This window comes from Chrysochloris asiatica, unplaced genomic scaffold (genome assembly GCF_000296735.1).
Source record: "Chrysochloris asiatica unplaced genomic scaffold, ChrAsi1.0 scaffold00086, whole genome shotgun sequence".
Lineage (NCBI taxonomy): Eukaryota > Metazoa > Chordata > Mammalia > Afrosoricida > Chrysochloridae > Chrysochloris > Chrysochloris asiatica.
In genome coordinates this window covers 12,289,352-12,296,273 of record NW_006408604.1, presented here as the reverse complement: position 1 = coordinate 12,296,273, position 6,922 = coordinate 12,289,352, and the positions used below count along the sequence as shown (strand labels likewise).

Here is a 6,922-nt window from a genome sequence, read left to right as displayed (position 1 = left end):
ATGGAAAAAAATATACCAAGCTAACTGCAACAATAAACAAGCAGGAGTGGCAATACTAATCTCTGATAAAGTAAACTTTAAGACAAAAACCAGCATAAAAGACAAAGAAGGACACTATCTCATGATCAAAGGGTCAATTGAGCAAGACAACAAAACCATAATAAATATCTACACTCCCAATGAAAGAGCACCAAGATACATGAAGTAAACCTTACTAGAATTGAAGAAATAGATAAATTTACAATTATAGTGGGAGATTTTAATACGCCACTTTCGAAAACGGACAGAACAATCAGAAAGAAATTCAACGAAGTTACAGAGGAACTAAACAACACAATCAACCAACTTGACCTTATAATAGATGTGTACAGAGCATTCAACCCAACAACAGCACAATATACATTCTTCTCCAGTGAGCATGGAACATTTTCCAGAATTGACCATGTGTTAGGTCACAAAGCAAGGCTCCATAAACTTACAAACATCAAAATACTACAAAGCATCTTTTCAGAGCACAATGCAATAAAACTAGAAATCAACAATAAGAAGACCAAGGAAATAAAATCGAATACATGGAAACTGAACAACACCCTGTTGAAGAGTGACTGGGTAAAAGAAGAAATAAAACGTAAATTCACAACGTTCCTAGAAACAAACGAGAATGAAAACACAACATACCAAAATCTCTGGGACACGGCAATGGAGGTGCTGAGAGGACAATTTATTGCGATAAACGTGCACATCCAAAAAGAGGAAAGAACCAAATTTAAAACATTAACACAGCATCTCCAACAAGTGGAAACAGACCAGCAGAGGGACCCTACAGTCACCAAAAGAAAAATTATAGAGATAAAAGCAGAAATAAATGAGATAAAAAACAGAAAAACTACAGAAAGAATCAACAGGACAAGAAGCTGGTTCTTTGAAAGGATTAATAAAATTGACAAACCACTGGCAAAACTAACATAAGAAAACAAGGAGAGGACACAAATAACTCACATTAGAAAAAACATGGGCGATGTCACAATGGAACCAAACAAAATCAAAAGGATGATAACTGAATACTATGAAGAGTTGCAAGGAGCTCTGGTAGTGTAGTAGTTACGAATCGGGCTGCAAACCTTAAGGTCAGCAGTTCGAAACTACCAGCCGCTCCGCGGGAGAAAGACGAGGCTTTCTACTCCCGTAAGGATTTACACCCTCGGAAATCCTGTACAGGGTCGCTATGGGTCGGAACCGACTCTAAGGCACTTAACAACAACAACATGAAGAGTTGCACTCCAACAAATTTGCAAACTTAGAAGACATGGATATATTTCTAGAAAAACACGACCTACTTACACTTACTCAGAGTGAAGTAGAAAACTTGAACACACCCACAACGAGAAGAAATTGATTAGGTCATCAAAAACTCCCAATAAAAAGAAGTCCAGGCCCAGATGGCTTCAGGGATGAGTTCTACCAAGCATTCAGGGAAGAACTGTCACCAATTCTACTAAAATTATGCTAGAATATAGAAGAGGATGGAAAACTCTCTATGAAGTTTTTTATGAAGCAAGCAGGAGGCACTCACTCAGCTATGCCAAGAAATTTGGAAGACAACTATCTGGCCGACTGTTTGGAAGAGATCCATATTTGTGCCCATTCCAAAGAGAGGTGAACCAACGGAATGCGGAAATCATCAATCTCTTTGACCCATGTGAGTAAATTTTTGCTAAAGGTAATACAGAAACAGCTACAATCATACATTGACAGAGAACTTCCAGAGGTTCAAGCCGGATTCAAAAAAGGCTGTGGAACGAGGGGTATCATTGCTGATGGAATGTGCTGCACTGAAGGTCAGTTTGAACTGCAAGGTTGGCAGGTCAAGCTCATCAGCCACTCCTCAGAAACCTTACATAGGATCTCTGAGTCAGAAACGACTACACAACAACAAATGGTCATATCTTTCAGGAAGTGCTTCTGTTGTATGTAGTTTGTTGTTAAGTGCCCTGAGTCAGTTCTGATCCATAGCGCATCTGGATAGAGTTTCCACAGAGCAGCAGTGGGTTTGAACTGCTGACCTTACAGTTATCCAATAGTATCACTATAGTATAGTATTGTTTTCTATTCCTCATTCTTTCTCCCTTCATGAAAACCTTAAATAGAATTCCACCTTGATGTTTTCCTTTCTATGTTTATGTGAAATTAGTATTGCTGCATTTTGAGAAATGAGCATTTGAGGTGGTTTTTCTAACTTTACAGAATTCTTTCTTCTGTTGTTTTATGTAATCTTCAAAATTATGGCAGCCTGCTTTCTGAGATCTCTTAACTATTCCTCTCCCTATAATTATCTGACCTTCTCTTCCCTTTCTCTTATAGTCCCTGTCTTGCTTAATTTCTAATCTACTATCCTGCTTAAATTTTCCTTCTATTCAATGTAGTACTTTGTCCTGGAAAAGAACCCTGGTAAGTACATTTCTAGAGTTCACTGGGACTAGCTAGATTGCTCTACTCTCTTCTATCTTTAGCATGGCCACACTGCACTTGGAGTGAACAAACCCCCACCCGCCCATTTCAGCTGTTGCTCTTAAAATAGCCCACTACATTGTCCAGTAAATAGCTGAAGCTATTTAGGAGCTCCCCTGCTCTTTAGACCTAAGAGATATGCCATTGACTTTCTGTTTACTCCTGCAAAGGCAGTGATCCCATGAAGGTATTATGGTTGTTCGTGGTTTTCTATTACCTACTTCTGCTTTGTGATGCATAAGGTTAGAATCAATTCCATTGCCACGCTTGTGGATTGCTACCTAGTTTGCTAGTTTTTCTGTGGGAAACAAAATAAATAAAAAATGAACACCACCATGATATGGCCATAATCATTTTCCCAGAATCCCTTCTAAAAGCAAAATCTGAAGCTTAAACACAGCAATTATGTTTGTTTTTGTATTTATCGTATACTTTTTACCCTTTTTACATTTATTTCTAATAGCTCCTAAACAATCTTGTAAGTCATTTTTTTTGAAATTACTCAAAGAATATTCTCATTTCATGAGTACAATAAGTTACTTTTAATTAACTGTTTAAACCTTTCCTGGTTTCAATGCTTTCTAAATGCTCTGGTATTCATAGGTCACACAGTTTACAAATCTTTACAGCTTTGAAATTTTGTCAACTACCTAAGCTTCTGTCTTGGTTGGAGTCTTAGAATGAGAGGAATAATCAATCAGCCAATCAATATGTTCATAATTAATAACCTTCCACACAAGAATGCAAATAAGTCTTTTAAAATCTGAAAATGGCCTTGCCCGGCGCCACCCGCCTAGTTCTTCTCCCCAGCTCCAGGCCCGGCCCCCTTCACCCTGTCTCTCGGTACCGAAACGTCACCAGCATGTTGGACAAACTGCCATACAAAGTCGCTGACATCAGTTTGGCCTCTTGGGGACGCAAGGCCCTGGACATCGCAGAGAATGAGATGCCAGGTCTGACGCACATGCGGGAGATGTACTCAGCCTCCAAGCCTCTGAAGGGTGCCCGCATTGCTGGATGCCTGCACATGACTGTGGAGACAGCTGTCCTTATTGAGACCCTCGTTGCTCTTGGTGCTGAGATGGAGTGGTCCAGCTGCAACATCTTCTCCACTCAGGACCATGCAGCAGCTGCCATTGCCAACACTGGCATTCCAGTGTACGCTTGGAAGGGTGAAACAGATGAGGAGTACCTGTGGTGCATTGAACAAACCCTGTACTTTAAGGACGGACCCCTCATCATGATTCTGGACGATGGTGGTGACCTCACCAACCTTATTCACACCAAGTACCCATAGCTCCTGTCGGGCATCCGAGGCATTTCTAAGGAGACCACAACTGGGGTTCATAACCTATACAAGATGAAGGCCAATGGGATTCTGAAGGTGCCTGCCATCAACGTCAATGATTCTGTGACCAAGTTTGACAACCTGTATGGCTGCCGGGAGTCCCTCATAGATGGCATCAAGCGAACCACAGATGTGATGATTGCGGGAAAGATGGCAGTTGTGGCAGGCTATGGGGACGTGGGCAAGGGCTGTTCCCAGGCCCTGAGAGGTTTCGGGGCTCGTGTCATCATCACTGAGATTGACCCCATCAATGCATTACAGGGTGCCATGGAGGGCCATGAAGTGACTACCATGGATGAGGCCTGTCAGGAGGGCAACATCTTTGTCACAACCACAGGCTGTGTTTATATCACCACTGGCAGGCACTTTGAGAAGATGGCGGATGATGCCGTCGTGTGTAACATTGGACACTTTGATGTGGAGATTGATGTCAAGTGGCTCGATGAGAATGCTGTGGAGAAAGTGAATATAAAGCCCCAGGTGGACCGATACTGGTTGAAGAACGGGCACTGCATCATCCTGCTGGCCGAAGGCCAGTTGGTCAACCTGGGCTGTGCCATGGGCCACCCCAGCTTTGTGATGAGCAACTCCTTCACCAACCAGGTGCTGGCACAGATTGAACTGTGGACACACCCAGACGAGTTCCTCGTTGGAGTCCACTTCTTGCCCAAGAAGCTGGATGCAGCAGTGGCTGAAGCCTACCTGGGCAAGCTGAATGTGAAACTTACCAAGCTAACTGGGAAGCAGGCTCAGTACCTGGGCCTGCCCTCAGATGGCCCCTTCAAGCCTGATCACTACCGATACTGAAAGCTTGGCCTGCATCTTGCCTTCCAACTGGAATCCCTGCCCAGGCCCCAATTCTCCCTCCCAAGAACAGAACAAAGGGCACTAACTTTGAGATTGTTTTGTCATTCCTCTTTCTCCTTCAGTTGATTCCCTGGGCCCTGCTATGTCCTTCATACTGTTACAGGTATGGCAAGGGGCATTAAGAAACCCCTCTCTTCCAAAGCCCTGTTCATGATGGAGGTATGAGGAAGACCCCCACAGGGAACTATGAGCTCAGGGGTCTTAGAACTGCTCACTCAGTCTTTAGGCTGGAAGGTGGTGGCAGTGGTCAAAGCTCATGCACTTTATATCTAGGTCCTCACCTGGTCTTGGGGACTTTACCAGTGTGCTTGGTTTATAGGCTTGCTGGTCCTCAGTCCATGACAGATGAGAAGAAGCACTCACATGGCATGGTGGAGCTAGTAGAGTCTGAATGCTTCTAAGAGCCTGGCTTAGTGTTGGGCATTCTCTTAAACTTTAGAACAGTGAGGTGTTGGTACTTGTTGTCCCTATTTTACAGGGGTTAGAATAGACTTGTTAAGGGACAGTCATGAGCGAGCAAGGGAAGTGACAACCAGAGGTTGAAAGGGGCCCGAAAAACATGAAAGCGCAGGTACAGTCTGCCCCCACTATGTAACATGCTGGTTCCTACCACAACCCTGGGTCAAAAAATTACTTGGTTTATAATATATTAAAGGAGCTCTGGTAGCGTAGTGGTTACGAATCGGGCTGCGAACCTAAGGTCAGCGGTTCGAAACTACCAGCCACTCCGCGGGAGAAAGATGAGGCTTTCTACTCCCGTAAGGATTTACACCCTCGGAAACCCTGTACAGGGTCGTTATGGGTCGAAACCGACTCAATGGCACTTAACAACAACATAATATATTAAAGGAGAGCAGAAGGTGGGTTAAAAATTTTTTTGGTGCCTTAAAAAAAAAAAAAAAAAATCTGAAAATAATCTGAGTAAAAATTGCATGTTCAAGTCTTATAGACTGTGTCTTCCCTGAATACTTTAGTCTACATTATGCAGGTTCTTTTTCCCTAGTCCAGCAAATTACAGGTTGCAGGCAAAATCAGAACAACTATTTTTATAAATAAAGTTTTACTGGAAGACAGCAATGTCCATTCCCTTATGTATTATCTATGGTTATTTTTGTACTACAATAGCAGAGAAGTGCAAATGCAACCAAGATCATAACCATAAGCCTAAAACATTTACTATCTAGTCCTTTACAGAAAAAGCTCGCTGACTTCCATCCTAGTCTAGTGATTATATCATAAGAGCTTTTACAAGTAGTAACTGGGGAGCCTAATAGTAATTTTGAAAGGGACAACACACGGTAAAATATTTAGAATTCCTAGCTTCTCATACCAATCCTGTATTAACCAAATTTCCCCTACATGTTTCTGGAAACCCTGTAGGCAGTTGAAGTAATATACCCTTAGTTAAGAACCACTGAAAAAAACATTAGCTTAGAATACAGAAAGAGAAAATACAGTCCACAATTTGCAATGCTACCAAATTGTGAAATGCAATTATTTTTTAAAAGACAAAATTAAAAAGTTCAAATGTTCTTCCCCTTTGACATGTACCCAAAATACATGTACCCCAAAATAAAAAAATACATTCAATTTCATAATTAATCACTACATCAAATCATCATGGAGTTTCCTTAATGTTAAAAAATAAATTAAAAACCTATAAGGCAAATTTCCTTCCAAGACTGAAACTCAAAGGGAATACACAAGCAGGCATGTAATCCTGCTGGTAACCACGTTGGTCTACCGATAAGGGGAAGTGGGGGAAAAACAGTAATGAAGTTGTAAGCTAAGACCAACCATGTTCAACAGACCCCTGTCAACCTGGAACGCAACCTGGTTGGCCAGCAGTATAGCAAGACCTGGGGACTCCTGAGTTCATGGACAGGGACATAGTCACAGAGGACTAGAGCGGAGAGTGAAGCACCCAGCTGATATGAAGTGAGGGGAGATACACAAGAACCCTCATACTTGGAGATAGTACCCATTTGACCTAGCTTCAATGGCTGGATGATCAGAACTCGACTATAGAAGAAGAATAGGAAAAAAACGTATAATCTGCTACAATTTGATGAACTTGCCTATACTTATGGATGCAGTAGCTTAAAAGAGGGAACAAATCTTTACAGCAAGAATCATTCCCACCCTTACTGCACACAGGGTTAACAGAAATGGGCAACTTAAGACACTGGCTACCCAAAA

At 42.0% G+C, this 6,922-nt stretch overlaps 1 protein-coding gene and 1 pseudogene across 2 annotated transcripts in view; one reads left to right on the top strand and one right to left on the bottom strand.

The window, feature by feature from the left end:
* LRP6 (low density lipoprotein receptor-related protein 6) overlaps nt 1-6,922 on the bottom strand; it is a 204,700-nt gene that overhangs the window by 116,587 nt on the left and 81,191 nt on the right. The gene's annotated exons all lie outside the window — the stretch shown is intronic.
* On the top strand, nt 3,371-4,663 carry LOC102811246 (annotated as a pseudogene).